This window comes from Styela clava, chromosome 10, assembly GCF_964204865.1.
Source record: "Styela clava chromosome 10, kaStyClav1.hap1.2, whole genome shotgun sequence".
Lineage (NCBI taxonomy): Eukaryota > Metazoa > Chordata > Ascidiacea > Stolidobranchia > Styelidae > Styela > Styela clava.
In genome coordinates, this window is record NC_135259.1 from 7342334 (window position 1) to 7358779 (window position 16446).

Sequence of the window (16446 nt, forward strand, 5' to 3'; positions counted from 1 at the left end):
TTATATGATAAGAAGAGTTAAACGATATCTCCAACCCTTTGCAAATATTTTTCAAGCCCATTTTTTCCCTGGAAGAACAAATAATGGGAAATATATATTATATTGTAAAAATCATAGTTACATACCGTGTTGAGTCATATCAGGTCAACTTAAAAGTAAAAGAGGATAATTCTCGCATTACAAAACTGAAATGTCAAAATATATATGTGGTAAAGAAAGGGCGGGATGCACGTATTTATTAGAAACAAAAAACATTATAGTGCGTTTTAATTTTATCAAAAATTATATACGAAAATAGACAACTTCTACCTAACTTACAACGGCTCCTGTCACAAGTGTTGAAATTCATTATGCAGATCTTTGTACAGGGTAAATTACCCTTTTGTGAATTTGCTTAATTAAATATTGCCAAAGACTTATCTAACTTTCTAAAATTAAACGATTCTTGTTTAATCATTGAATCATCATGCCTTGAATCATTATATTCCGCGAAAAAGTTGGAAATTCAATGCTCGAATCTAGTCAATGAGCCTGGTCATATAGTTACGCGGTTTGGAAATATAATATACTTTGCCGCAGACTGTAGAAATTACGATATATATTAAAATTTTGATAATCACTGTTCGAGATGCTTATGGCTTTTCTAATTATTCAAGGTTAGGAACGAATAACCTGGGAACTATCTTTTTTTATTGATTCGGATTGGCGACTTAAATTAAACTTGGCCAGTTAATTGACTCAGCTATTCAGACACATCAATAATAATCAATCAAGAATATTTTTCGAATTGCGACACATGAACAAAGACGAGAATTTGAGGAATGTCAAACTTCTATAAATAAATGTGTTTCTAGATTTGATTTTACCCTGTGATAATATTTTTCATTATACGCCAGCGTTCTTACCATATCATTATTCCTTGATTAAGTTTGTCTGCATTGAAACGTCACCAAATTATATTATGCCAACACCAAATTAGAAAAGCGCCAACAGACTTACTCAACGTATGAGTCGCTCGCTATACGGAGTCTAGTAGAAATTTACTGCATTGTATACTTTTAAAGTCGATTTTCTGCGATCTTTATTTCGCTTTGCACTTTTTTCATGAAAAAAGCATATTGCCTACAGCATATGCGCTCTAGAATGTGCCACTAGCTACCTCATTGCTTCAGCCAATACTTCCTTGCAGTATATTGCACCGTGGACATACTTACACGTCAGCAATTGCTTTACCTCCTTCTATTCATCTTCACCATCAGACTCTATTTGAAATAATAAAAGAACGATACTCAAATAGATGGACACGATAGCCGGTGCTCCTTAAGTATGCGTAACAAGATGTCGGACACCGGAACGTAGTATATGTACCACGTTGGGGTTAGGCCATAATTTCAGGTACAAATACTACGAGAGTATCTTGGCTAGTCCCCTAACTTGAAATAAAACAAAATAAGGAAAATTGGAATAAAATTATGGCCTAACCCTAACCTGATACACATAATTCGTCCCGGTGCCCGCCATATTAGTTTACATACTTCGGGAGTACCGAAGTCGAATACTTAGTCATATATTAGGTGCAAACGTTATGTGGTGTATGTGGTCGCCGAGTTCGCCATATTTCATTTTACTTGTATACACACACTGGATTGTTTTAAAGGAAGTGTTGTTATAGCTGAATGGAAGTCGTTTATCTGAAACTATCGTTTGCGTTTGCTTTACACTTTTACAGTATTCGTGGAAATAAAATGATATCTCATTTTAGCTCCTGATCATTTTAGTTTTTTCGATAAAAATGCGTAATTGCGAAAAGATGCGTAAGATAATTTGAGAAGTGAATCCGCGAACCAAATTTCTTACGTTCAGTCAGCTTTTTCATCCTTCACAAACAGATTCAAGTTATTATTTGAGTATTTTATTTCAACCGGCCAATATCGAGGTATATGTCGTTTGACTGATTCGAATCTGCCAATTAGTCTAATTCTAAACACTGAGCCCATTGAAAAATCGTATATGGAAATTACTAAAGTGCAGATATTTCTGTGGTGCCCATTTTCATTATTGCCAGAAGCACCTGATTCTATTACTTAATGCAGTGGTTCCCAATCTTTTACGGTAACACGTCCTAGCAGCCACAGCCTGTCGGTACTGGACTATATATGTTTCTTTCTTCTAACAGCATTATCCAAGTCTTCATTACGTTTCATTCCACTGCTCTTGACCTATAAATAATAGACTACAATCTAATTTACAAACGTTATTGCGATAATTTTGCAACTTTGTGATTCTTCCGAAACTATGCCAGCAAAAATTAATCAACTGAAAGTAGGCTACCGTACGATTTGGGCACAGATAGCAAACGTCAGCTTCAATAACAGATGCATCGTATGACATGAAAATTACAAGATTGCAAAAAATCTTAGCCCTCTGCTTCAGGCAAATACTTGCTTCACCTATGTTTGAATATTGTGACAAAAAACAAACATGGGGGGGGGGGGATGTTAGAAGTCTTTCACGTTCATTATTATTCTGGTAATTGTAAATAAAATTGCAAGCAGTTTATAAGTTATATATTTCCGTAGTATGTGAACTGGGTTAAGCCATACCTTCATTCAGATTTTCCTTATTTTAGTTATATTTTGAAATCGGGCTGCCTGTGTTGGCCAAGTAAAAATACTCCTTAACATAGGTTTTTGTCCTTGATGTAAAGTGGCCCAACAAAATTAGTTACCTCCATATTTGTACACACACTTCTGGAGCGCCGTTTATGGGGCTTGATCTGGCATTTTAAAACCTTGTGCAAGTTTGAATGCCTGACATTGGGTTAAATAACTATCTTAAGCAGAGACTAAAATTAATTGATTACCATCTCGACGTAGCATGTTACAGACAAAGTTTCTTTGTTTTATTTTGTATATATTTGACAGGGTTTATTTCAAGATATCGGTCATTGAGCTTTGTTATTTGGTTGACCGCTCATAAATTACTCCCTTTTTTGAAACAATTTCACCATCTGTTTGTGGGCAGGAATAGGCCTGTCGGCGTAAACAAAACCCTTTATAGGTCTTTTCTTTTTTGCTCATTCTTGTTTATTTATTATTTTGAATCATTGCCAGTCGGCTGTTTACTATTTATTTAGTGTAAGGAGTTTGATTTATTTTGCATAATTTAATGTTGCTATTGTTTGCATTTTTTAGAATAAAGTATGTTTTAACCTGCCTGCTGGGTTGGTCGTAAACTTTAGCAACTCTCAACATTACTATATCCATTTATTGGGCCCTCTACATTGCCAATTATTCACACGTCTATATCTACGATACTGGGATCATTTGTTTTTATCACCACACAATTTTGTTGTTTTATTCATCACATTTACTTGTCGGTATTTCATCGACTGCAATATATTTCAATCATATTCAAATTGGTAGAGTTTTTAATTATCGAGAAATCTGGCAGGTTATACATCAAAGGAAGTTAATAGCGCAAAATATCACCGCCCAACACGTTATAGGCTTCTTGTAGAAAGTAGATCCTCATCATAAGTACTAAGTCGCTTATACCCTACATATCATATTGACACACTCTGTTGTATTGCTCAACATATATGTACAAAACTGCGTGTCGAAATTGGTTGGTATAAATTGTCACGTTTCTGGTTTAAACATGGAGATCGTCGCCAAAGTGACCCTAGAAAGGCGGTACAGTTGCAATTTTACCAAAACAACGAGATATTGAAAAAGAACTTGTCGAAACTTTTTCTAAGATAAGATATAGATTTATTTATACTGATTATAGAAACTACATAATATACGCAAAATACGTTTGAAATATGCATTCAAGATATGCCCAAAATTGGTTCTATCATATATATGCCTAGAAAACATACATCAGATGGTCGTGTGAATTCACGGTATATCGATATACATTCCTTGCTTGAAAAAGTTTCATCCATGCTTGAATCGCACATAAAAAGCGAGATGTACTGTTTACTCTTAAGTACGTCTTCAATATCATTACAATCGGAATGAAAAAACACATAAAGCAAAACGACATGTTATTCTCTTGCATCCAGCAGCATTGAGTTTTCACAGGTTGCCCTGGCAAACAACTGTACCCGAATAATTTTATTGTTGGTTGGTGAAGATGGGAAGGAACATTTTATTTTTTGGCTTCATGTTCTCATATTTTTAACTGCAACATATGGCAGCAATGTGTAAAGTGTTCAGGGACATGATTCGGCGCATCAGCTGAACGGAGACATATCAAACGGAGAATGGTTCAATGTTCTAAATACTAACATCACGATCGACAGTATCGCAGGATGTGCTGTAAACATCGACTATAAATCAACCGAACGTGGAGTATCATCACATTTGTACGATTACAATATCGAAAAAAGCAGTTTTGAAACGTTTCTTCTACATTCTGATTACATAGACGGAAAAAAATATCGATTCATGAATAGAGATAGGAAGAAATATGAAAGTGACTTAACAAAAGATATTGACCGGATATCTTCACCGGAACAGCAAAAAAATGATAAAAGTTGTTGAGAACTTTCCGACGCTGACGTATTCTAGTACACGCGGGCCCCACAATTATTTTTGTATTGTTTGCGGGCCACAATAGTGTCAAGTATAGGTAAACAGTGCAATACAAAACAAGCACTTTTATTGTCCAAACACATTGATCGTAATTTGTCATTTATCAAGCTAAAACATGCAAAAACTACCAAAAAACTCACTAAAACGTACAAAAATCTCACTATATCTACATTTAGTGTAAGATTTCACACTCATAACTGAGAAAGTTTCCGTTTTAGATTGTCTGTTTCAATTGGTCAGCTTTATTTTCATTAATATTTAGTTATCAGGCATAGCCAACCAAGGCTAATAGATTCCTCATTCGAATTTAGTTTTTTATGAAGCCTGTTTTGTTAGCATATATTCCCGACGAAAAATCAACTTCTATTCAATATTTGTATAGAATATTGTCCAAACACATTGATCGTTATTTGCCATTTATCAAGCTAAAACATGCAAAAACTACCAAAAACTCACTAAAACGTACAAAAATCTCATTATATCTACATTTAGTGTAAGATTTCAAACTCATAACTGTGAAAGTTCCCGTTTAAGATTGTCTGTCTCAATTGGTCAGCTTTATTTTCATTAATATTTAGTTATCAGGCATAGCCAACCAACGCTAATAGATTCCTCATTCGATTTTAGTTTTCTATGAAGCCGGCTTTGTTAGCATATATTCCCGACGAAAAATCAACTTCTATTCAATATTTGTATTTGCTGCCTCATTTAATCGCCGAAGGAATTCATTTATGATATATTCCTCATCGGCTGGGTCATACGAATTCTCGAAAATAACGTCATTAGCATCTTTAACAGGGTTGATGAACACTGACAGCATTATATAATTTTTGAAATGATTGAAAACGAATTGGATGGGACAAGTTCAAGAGATTTTCACCGCCAACAATATTTCTTCCCTGAACAATTTTGGTGCAAACAATTACAACTTAGATTAAGCGGCATTCGCCCTTTTCCAGAAAATGCTCGAACACAATACAACACAGACCAGAGTTTTCAACTGTTTTACTGACCCATTGCGTGTAATATAAGATTATATTCTGAAAAACAGAAGAAATTTTCATTTTTTTGTTTGTTTTTCAAATTGAAACTCAATTCAAACTAAAAATGATTCAAAATAGATGTATTTGATAGTGTATAGCAAATAATAACAAAAAAATATTTTTTATGAATTTATCAAGTCAAATTTATGGCTATTCAACGACAATATCCCAAATGAAATATTTTCCTTACCTTGTAAATTGCTCCTACAACTTTAGTAATATCTGTTATAGAGAATGATGCATCATTATTGACCTAAAATGAAATCTTGCTATCTAACTAAATTTTTTAATGTTGTTGCTCTGTAGCTGAATTTCACATTCTGAAGTTTGCAAATAACTCTTGCTAAGCATAAAGCCGTAAAGAATTCTTTTGAAAATCAAAAACTAATTGGATGATTTTTTTAAAGCTCCTCAATAATTCACAAAACAAATGGTGCTGTTTTGTTTTGTTCCTGTAATACATTCTTCATGTAATTTTGATTAATTTCGTTTTGTCTGTATGTCAACCGCAATGATACAAATATTGAAAAAGATGTTGGAATGTCCACAATAGCTTTTTTAATACCTCGTTATATGATAAGAAGAGTTGAACGATATCTCCAACCCTTTGCGAATATTTTTCAAGCCCATTTTTCCCTGAAAGAACAAATAATGGGAAATATATATTATATTGTAAAAATCATAGTTACACACCGTGTTGAGTCATATCAGGTCAACTTAAAAGTAAAAGAGGATAATTCTCGCATTACAAAACTGAAATGTCAAAATATATATGAGGTAAAGAAAGGGCGGGATGCGCGTATTTATTAGAAACAAAAACATTATAGTGCGTTTTTTTTTTATCAAAAATTATATACGAAAATGGACAACTTCTACCTAACTTACAACGGCTCCTGTCACAAGTGTTGAAATTCATTATGCAGATCTTTGTACAGGGTAAATTACCCTTTTGTGAATTTGCTTAATTAAATATTGCCAAAGACCTATCTAACTTTCTAAAATTAAACGATTCTTGTTTAATCATTGAATCATCATGCCTTGAATCATTATATTCCGCGAAAAAGTTGGAAATTCAATGCTCGAATCTAGTTAATGAGCCTGGTCATATAGTTACGCGGTTTGGAAATATAATATACTTTGCCGTACAGACTGTAGAAATTACGATATATAATAAAATTTTGATAATCACTGTTCGAGATGCTTATGGCTTTTCTAATTATTCTAGACTTCGCATTAGGAACGAATAACCTGGGAACTATCTTTTTTTATTGATTCGGATTGGCGACTTAAATTAAACTTGGCCAGTTAATTGACTCAGCTATTCAGACACATCAATAATAATCAATCAAGAATATTTTTCGAATTGCGACACATGAACAAAGACGAGAATTTGAGGAATGTCAAACTTCTATAAATAAATGTGTTTCTAGATTTGATTTTACCCTGTGATAATATTTTTCATTATACGCCAGCGTTCTTACCATATCATTATTCCTTGATTAAGTTTGTCTGCATTGAAACGTCACCAAATTATATTATGCCAACACCAAATTAGAAAAGCGCCAACAGACTTACTCAACGTATGAGTCGCTCGCTATACGGAGTCTAGTAGAAATTTACTGCATTGTATACTTTTAAAGTCGATTTTCTGCGATCTTTATTTCGCTTTGCACTTTTTTCATGAAAAAAGCATATTGCCTACAGCATATGCGCTCTAGAATGTGCCACTAGCTACCTCATTGCTTCAGCCAATACTTCCTTGCAGTATATTGCACCGTGGACATACTTACACGTCAGCAATTGCTTTACCTCCTTCTATTCATCTTCACCATCAGACTATATTTGAAATAATAAAAGAACGATACTCAAATAGATGGACACGATAGCCGGTGCTCCTTAAGTATGCGTAACAAGATGTCGGACACCGGAACGTAGTATATGTACCACGTTGGGGTTAGGCCATAATTTCAGGTACAAATACTACGAGAGTATCTTGGCTAGTCCCCTAACTTGAAATAAAACAAAATAAGGAAAATTGGAATAAAATTATGGCCTAACCCTAACCTGATACACATAATTCGTCCCGGTGCCCGCCATATTAGTTTACATACTTCGGGAGTACCGAAGTCGAATACTTAGTCATATATTAGGTGCAAACGTTATGTGGTGTATGTGGTCGCCGAGTTCGCCATATTTCATTTTACTTGTATACACACACTGGATTGTTTTAAAGGAAGTGTTGTTATAGCTGAATGGAAGTCGTTTATCTGAAACTATCGTTTGCGTTTGCTTTACACTTTTACAGTATTCGTGGAAATAAAATGATATCTCATTTTAGCTCCTGATCATTTTAGTTTTTTCGATAAAAATGCGTAATTGCGAAAAGATGCGTAAGATAATTTGAGAAGTGAATCCGCGAACCAAATTTCTTACGTTCAGTCAGCTTTTTCATCCTTCACAAACAGATTCAAGTTATTATTTGAGTATTTTATTTCAACCGGCCAATGTCGAGGTATATGTCGTTTGACCGATTCGAATCTGCCAATTAGTCTAATTCTAAACACTGAGCCCATTGAAAAATCGTCTATGGAAATTACTAAAGTGCAGATATTTCTGTGGTGCCCATTTTCATTATTGCCAGAAGCACCTGATTCTATTACTTAATGCAGTGGTTCCCAATCATTTACGGTAACACGTCCTAGCAGCCACAGCCTGTCGGTACTGGACTATATATGTTTCTTTCTTCTAACAGCATTATCCAAGTCTTCATTACGTTTCATTCCACTGCTCTTGACCTATAAATAATAGACTACAATCTAATTTACAAACGTTATTGCGATAATTTTGCAACTTTGTGATTCTTCCGAAACTATGCCAGCAAAAATTAATCAACTGAAAGTAGGCTACCGTACGATTTGGGCACAGATAGCAAACGTCAGCTTCAATAACAGATGCATCGTATGACATGAAAATTACAAGATTGCAAAAAATCTTAGCCCTCTGCTTCAGGCAAATACTTGCTTCACCTATGTTTGAATATTGTGACAAAAAACAAACATGGGGGGGGGGGGGATGTTAGAAGTCTTTCACGTTCATTATTATTCTGGTAATTGTAAATAAAATTGCAAGCAGTTTATAAGTTATATATTTCCGTAGTATGTGAACTGGGTTAAGCCATACCTTCATTCAGATTTTCCTTATTTTAGTTATATTTTGAAATCGGGCTGCCTGTGTTGGCCAAGTAAAAATACTCCTTAACATAGGTTTTTGTCCTTGATGTAAAGTGGCCCAACAAAATTAGTTTCCTCCATATTTGTACACACACTTCTGGAGCGCCGTTTATGGGGCTTGATCTGGCATTTTAAAACCTTGTGCAAGTTTGAATGCCTGACATTGGGTTAAATAACTATCTTAAGCAGAGACTAAAATTAATTGATTACCATCTCGACGTAGCATGTTACAGACAAAGTTTCTTTGTTTTATTTTGTATATATTTGACAGGGTTTATTTCAAGATATCGGTCATTGAGCTTTGTTATTTGGTTGACCGCTCATAAATTACTCCCTTTTTTGAAACAATTTCACCATCTGTTTGTGGGCAGGAATAGGCCTGTCGGCGTAAACAAAACCCTTTATAGGTCTTTTCTTTTTTGCTCATTCTTGTTTATTTATTATTTTGAATCATTGCCAGTCGGCTGTTTACTATTTATTTAGTGTAAGGAGTTTGATTTATTTTGCATAATTTAATGTTGCTATTGTTTGCATTTTTTAGAATAAAGTATGTTTTAACCTGCCTGCTGGGTTGGTCGTAAACTTTAGCAACTCTCAACATTACTATATCCATTTATTGGGCCCTCTACATTGCCAATTATTCACACGTCTATATCTACGATACTGGGATCATTTGTTTTTATCACCACACAATTTTGTTGTTTTATTCATCACATTTACTTGTCGGTATTTCATCGACTGCAATATATTTCAATCATATTCAAAGTGGTAGAGTTTTTAATTATCGAGAAATCTGGCAGGTTATACATCAAAGGAAGTTAATAGCGCAAAATATCACCGCCCAACACGTTATAGGCTTCTTGTAGAAAGTAGATCCTCATCATAAGTACTAAGTCGCTTATACCCTACATATCATATTGACACACTCTGTTGTATTGCTCAACATATATGTACAAAACTGCGTGTCGAAATTGGTTGGTATAAATTGTCACGTTTCTGGTTTAAACATGGAGATCGTCGCCAAAGTGACCCTAGAAAGAAAATTTTCTATAGAAATGATCACTTGCACAAGTGTACATGCAGAATGAGATATACTTATGGTGGTGTCTCTCTTTTGTCAAATATAAATTTTATTGGGTCTCCTCAAGCACGACTCTCTCGTCAAATATTTATTTTATCTGATTCTTCCCAAGCACGAAAAACGAATCCCCCCTTTATGGTTTTTAACTTGCTATACTCCGTCATGCTAGTCAGCAATTTCTTTGGTGTATCTACGTTCACCCATGCATGAAGTTACAAAGTAAAACTGACTACGCTCACTCATGCATGGCGTTACAAAGTAAAACTGACCATGCTCATTTATGCATGACGTTACAAAGTAAACTGACTTAGTGCACTCATGCATGACGTTAGAAAGTGAAACTGACCACGCTCACTCATGCATGACGTTAAAAATGTGAACTGACTTCGCTCACTCATACATGACGTTACAAAGTGAAACTGACTAAGCTCACTCATGCATGAATGACGTTACAAAGTAAAACTGAATACGCTCACAAACGCATGAAGTTTTATATTAAAACTGAGTATGTTACAAGGTAAAACTGACTACGCTCACTCATGCATGATGTTACAAAGTATAACTGACTATGCTCACCCACGCATGAAGCTACAAAGTACGCTCACCCCATGCATGAAATTACAAAGTACAACTCCATGTATGAAGTTCCAAAGTAAAACTGACTATGCTCACTCATTCATGAAGTTACAAAGTAAAACTGACTATTCTCACTCATGCATGAAGTTACAAAGTAAAACTGACCACGCTCACCCATGCATGAAGTTACAAAGTAAAACTGACTATGCTCACTCATGCATGAAGTTACAAAGTAAAACTGAATATGCTCACTCATGCATGAAGTTCCAAGGTAAAACTGACTACGCTCTCCCATGCACGAAGTTACAAAGTAAAACTGACTACGCTCTCCCATGCATGAAGTTCCAAAATAAAACTGACTACCCCCTCCCAAGCATGAAGTTACAAAGTAAAACTGACTATGCTCACTCATGCATGAAGTTACAAAGTGAAACTGACTAAGCTCACTCATGCATGAAGTTACTAAGTAAAACTGATTCGCTGACCCATGCATGAAGTTACAAAGTAAAACTGACTATGCTCACTCATGCATGAAGTTACTAAGTAAAACTGACTATGCTCACTCATGCATGAAGTTACAAAGTAAAACTGACTATACTCACTCATGCATGAATTTACAGAGTAAAACTGACTATGCTCTCTCATGCATGAGGTTACTAAGTAAAACTGATTCGCTGACCCATGCATAAAGTTTCAAAGTAAAATGACTATATGCTCAATCATGCATGAAGTTACAAAGTAAAAAAGGACTATGCTCACTCATGCATGAAGTTACAAAGTAAAACTGACTATGCTCACTCATGCATAAAGTTACAAAGTAAAACTGACTACGCTCGCCCATGCAAGAAGTTACAAAGTAAAACTGACTACGCTCACCCATGCATGAAGTTACAAAGTAAAACTGACTATGCTCACTCATGCATGAAGTTACAAAGTAAAACTGACTACGCTCGCCCATGCAAGAAGTTACAAAGTAAAACTGTCTACGCTCACTCATGCATGAAGTTACAAAGTAAAACTGACTTGCTCACTTATGCATGAAGTTTTAAAGTGAAACTAATTGAACCTAATACGCTTACTTACTCATGCATGACGTTACAAAGTAAAACTGACTACGCTGACTCACGCATGACGCTATAAAGTAAAACTGACTACGCTCACCCATGCATGAAGTTCCAAAGTAAAACTAACTACGCCCTCCCATGCATGACGTTACAAAGTAAAACTGACTATGCTCACTCATGCATGAAGTTACAAAGTAAAACTGACTATGCTCACTCATGCATGAAGTTACTAAGTGAAACTGATTCGCTGACCCATGCATGAAGTTACTAAGTAAAACTGACTATGCTCACCCATGCATGAAGCTACAAAGTAAAACTGACTATGCTCACTCATGCATGAAGTTACAAAGTAAAACTGACTACGCTCGCCCATGTATGAAGTTACAAAGTAAAACTGACTATGCTCACTCATGCATGAAGTTACAAAGTAAAACTGAATATGCTCACTCATGCATGAAGTTCCAAAGTAAAACTGACTACGCTCTCCCATGCACGAAGTTACAAAGTAAAACTGACTACGCTCTCCCATGCATGAAGTTCCAAAATAAAACTGACTACCCCCTCCCAAGCATGAAGTTACAAAGTAAAACTGACTATGCTCACTCATGCATGAAGAGACAAAGTGAAACTGACTAAGCTCACTCATGCATGAAGTTGCTAAGTAAAACTGATTCGCTGACACATGCATGAAGTTACTAAGTAAAACTGACTATGCTCACCCATGCATGAAGCTACAAAGTAAAACTGACTACGCTCTCCCATGCACGAAGTTACAAAGTAAAACTGACTACGCTCTTCCATGCATGAAGTTCCAGAATAAAACTGACTACCCCCTCCCAAGCATGAAGTTACAAAGTAAAACTGACTATGCTCACTCATGCATGAAGTTACAAAGTGAAACTGACTAAGCTCACTCATGCATGAAGTTACTAAGTAAAACTGATTCGCTGACCCATGCATGAAGTTACAAAGTAAAACTGACTACCCCCTCCCAAGCATGAAGTTACTGAGTAAAACTGACTATGCTCACTCATGCATGAAGTTACAAAGTAAAACTGACTATACTCACTCATGCATGAATTTACAGAGTAAAACTGACTATGCTCTCTCATGCATGAGGTTACTAAGTAAAACTGATTCGCTGACCCATGCATAAAGTTTCAAAGTAAAATGACTATATGCTCAATCATGCATGAAGTTACAAAGTAAAAAAGAACTATGCTCACTCATGCATGAAGTTACAAAGTAAAACTGACTATGCTCACTCATGCATAAAGTTACAAAGTAAAACTGACTACGCTCGCCCATGCAAGAAGTTACAAAGTAAAACTGACTACGCTCACCCATGCATGAAGTTACAAAGTAAAACTGACTATGCTCACTCATGCATGAAGTTACAAAGTAAAACTGACTACGCTCGCCCATGCAAGAAGTTACAAAGTAAAACTGTCTACGCTCACTCATGCATGAAGTTACAGAGTAAAACTGACTTGCTCACTTATGCATGAAGTTTTAAAGTGAAACTAATTGAACCTAATACGCTTACTTACTCATGCATGACGTTACAAAGTAAAACTGACTATGCTCACTCATGCATGAAGTTACAAAGTAAAACTGACTATGCTCACTCATGCATGAAGTTACTAAGTGAAACTGATTCGCTGACCCATGCATGAAGTTACAAAGTAAAACTGACTATGCTCACTCATGCATGAAGTTGCTAAGTAAAACTGATTCGCTGACCCATGCATGAAGTTACTAAGTAAAACTGACTATGCTCACCCATGCATGAAGTTACAAAATAAAACTGACTATGCTCACTCATGCATGAAGTTACAAAGTAAAACTGACTACGCTCGCCCATGCAAGAAGTTACAAAGTAAAACTGACTACGCTCACCCATGCATGAAGTTACGAAGTAAAACTGACTTGCTCACTTATGCATGAAGTTACAAAGTAAAACTGATTGAACCTAATACGCTTACTTACTCATGCATGATGTTACAAAGTAAAACTGACTATGCTGACTCGCGCATGATGCTATAAAGTAAAAACTGACTACGCTCACTCATGCATGAAGTTACAAAGTAGAACCGGCTACGCTCACCCATGAATGACATAACATTGTAAAACTGACTACGCTCAGCTATTCATGACGTTACAAAGTAAAAATGACTATGCTCACCCATGCACTCATGCATGACGTTACAAAGTAAAACTGACTACGCTCACTATATGTTACAAAGTAAAATTGACGGAATCTGACTACATTCATCTATGCATGAAGTGATGTTCACTCATGCATGAAGTTACATAGTAAAACTCTCACCCATTCATGAAGTTGCAAAACTGCTATGCATGAAGTTGCAAAGTAAAACTAACTATGCTCACCCACGTTTCAAAGTAACACTGACTATGCTCACCACCCATGCATGAAGTTGCAAAGTAAAATTCACCCATTTTCTTGGAGACCTTTCAATGAATTTCTTTTTGTAGTTATTCGGGAACCCTCATCAATTGCGAACTTATAATATTGTCTAATACAGACAATTGCTGGGTAGATTTATATAATTCAATAGCCCGACTAGATCTGCCATTTCGATACGGAATAGAACAAAACAGTCAAAATCGTTATTTTATTAAACAGATCTATTTTTTCATTTATTATATATATGCAAAATAAAACTAAAACATATTGCAAAGTAAGTGCAGTAGTCACATATTTAATGAAATAATAAGTAATATATATTCATTGCAAATAGTAACATTGTATTTTTTAATAATTAAAATAAAAAAGTATTTTTTAAATTGTCAAAATAAAATACCGATCTTCCATGTGGACCCAAGAGGTGTCGGTTTTTCCACTCGTTAGGACTTGTTGATGGGGTCCTATCGCGCTCCAGAAAAATCTGAAACGCCCTATGCCCATATTTAAATTCCAAACGAATTAACTAATTTGGGAAACAAGACTTTTCCAATATTATAAAAACCCAGTCATTAATGCATTATATTATACCTTATCGTGATTGTCTTCACAGATATTGTTCGGCTTCTTTTATTTCTTGGTAAGTAATCTTCTGAAAAAAATATCTTATAATAAAATATTCAATAAAATCGAACTTATTAATAAAATTCACCTAATTGAACTTCTTATCATAAAAGAATATCTAAGCCTAATAAATTTGGTAAAAATATTTACATGTAATTTGTAGATTTTCCTTGTATCCGTCTTTTCTTAATTTTTCCAGACCCTTCATAGTTCTGTGCCTGAGAAGCTAGAATAACATTAAAAATATCTAAGCCTAATAAATACCCTATTTTTCCTAATGGCGGGAATGGGTCTAAATCTATCTATAACAAAAAAAATGTTAATAGTGAAAAAGCCATGGCGATCCCTGTTAATACTTTTCTTCTTTTGTCGGTGTCACAATATCTTGTTTCCTGTTGAAAATATCTCTAAAATAGAAGAGAAAATAATGATTATGACAAATAAGATAGGCGAATATGGATACAGCATATTATCAAAAAAAGCTTTATTAATAAATATTCAATAATAATAATAACATATTTACCGGTATATTAGATTTGTCTCTGGTTCCGTCTTTTTTCAATTTTTTCAGTGCCCTCAAAATTCTGTTCCTGAGAAGCTAAGATAATATTAACAATATCTAAGCCTAATAAAACTAGTAAAAATATTTACATGTAATTTGTAGATTTTCCTTGTATCCGTCTTTTCTTGATTTTTCCAGTCCCTTTATAGTTCTGTGCCTGAGAAGCTAGAATAAGATTTAAAAATATCTAAGCCTAATAAAAACTCTATTGTTCCTAATGGCGGGAATGGGTCTAAATCTATCTATACCAAATATAATATTGAAAACAAAACAAAAAACATGGCAAGCCCTGTTAATACTTTTCTTCTTCCGTCGGTGTCACAATATCTTGTTTCCTGTTGAAAATATCTCTAAAATAGAAGAGAAAATAATGATTATGACAAATAAGATAGGCAAATATGGATACAGCATATTATCAAAATAAGCTTTATTAATAAATATTTAATAATAATAATAACATATTTACCGGTATTTTAGATTTGTCTCTGGTTCCGTCTTTTTTCAATTTCTTCAGTGCCTTCAAAATTCTGTGCCTGAGAAGCTAAGATAATATTAACAATATCTGAGCCTAATAAAATTGGTAAAAAATATTTACATGTAATTTGTAGATTTTCCATGTATCCGTCTTTTCTTAATTTTTCCAGTCCCTTCATAGTTCTGTGCCTGAGAAGCTAGAATAACATTAAAAATATCTAAGCCTAATGAAAACCCTATTTTTCCTAATGGCGGGAATGGGTCTAAATCTATCTATAACAAATAAAATGTTAATAGTGAAAAAGCCATGGCGATCCCTGTTAATACTTTTCTTCTTTTGTCGGTGTCACAATATCTTGTTTCCTGTTGAAAATATCTCTAAAATAAAAGAGAAAATAATGATTATGATAAATAAGATAGACAAATATGGATACAGCATATTATCAAAATAAGCTTTATTAATAAATATTCAATAATAATAATAACATATTTACCGGTATTTTAGATTTGTCTCTGGTTCCGTCTTTTTTCAATTTGTTCAGTGCCTTCAAAATTCTGTGCCTGAGAAGCTAAGATAATATTAACAATATCTAAGCCTAATAAAATTGGTAAAAATATTTACATGTAATTTGTAGATTTTCCTTGTATCCGTCTGTTCTTAATTTTTCCAGTTCCTTCATAGTTCTGTGTCTGAGAAGCTAGAATAACATTAAAAATATCTAAGCCTAATAAAAACCCTATTTTTCCTAATGGCGGGAATGGGTCT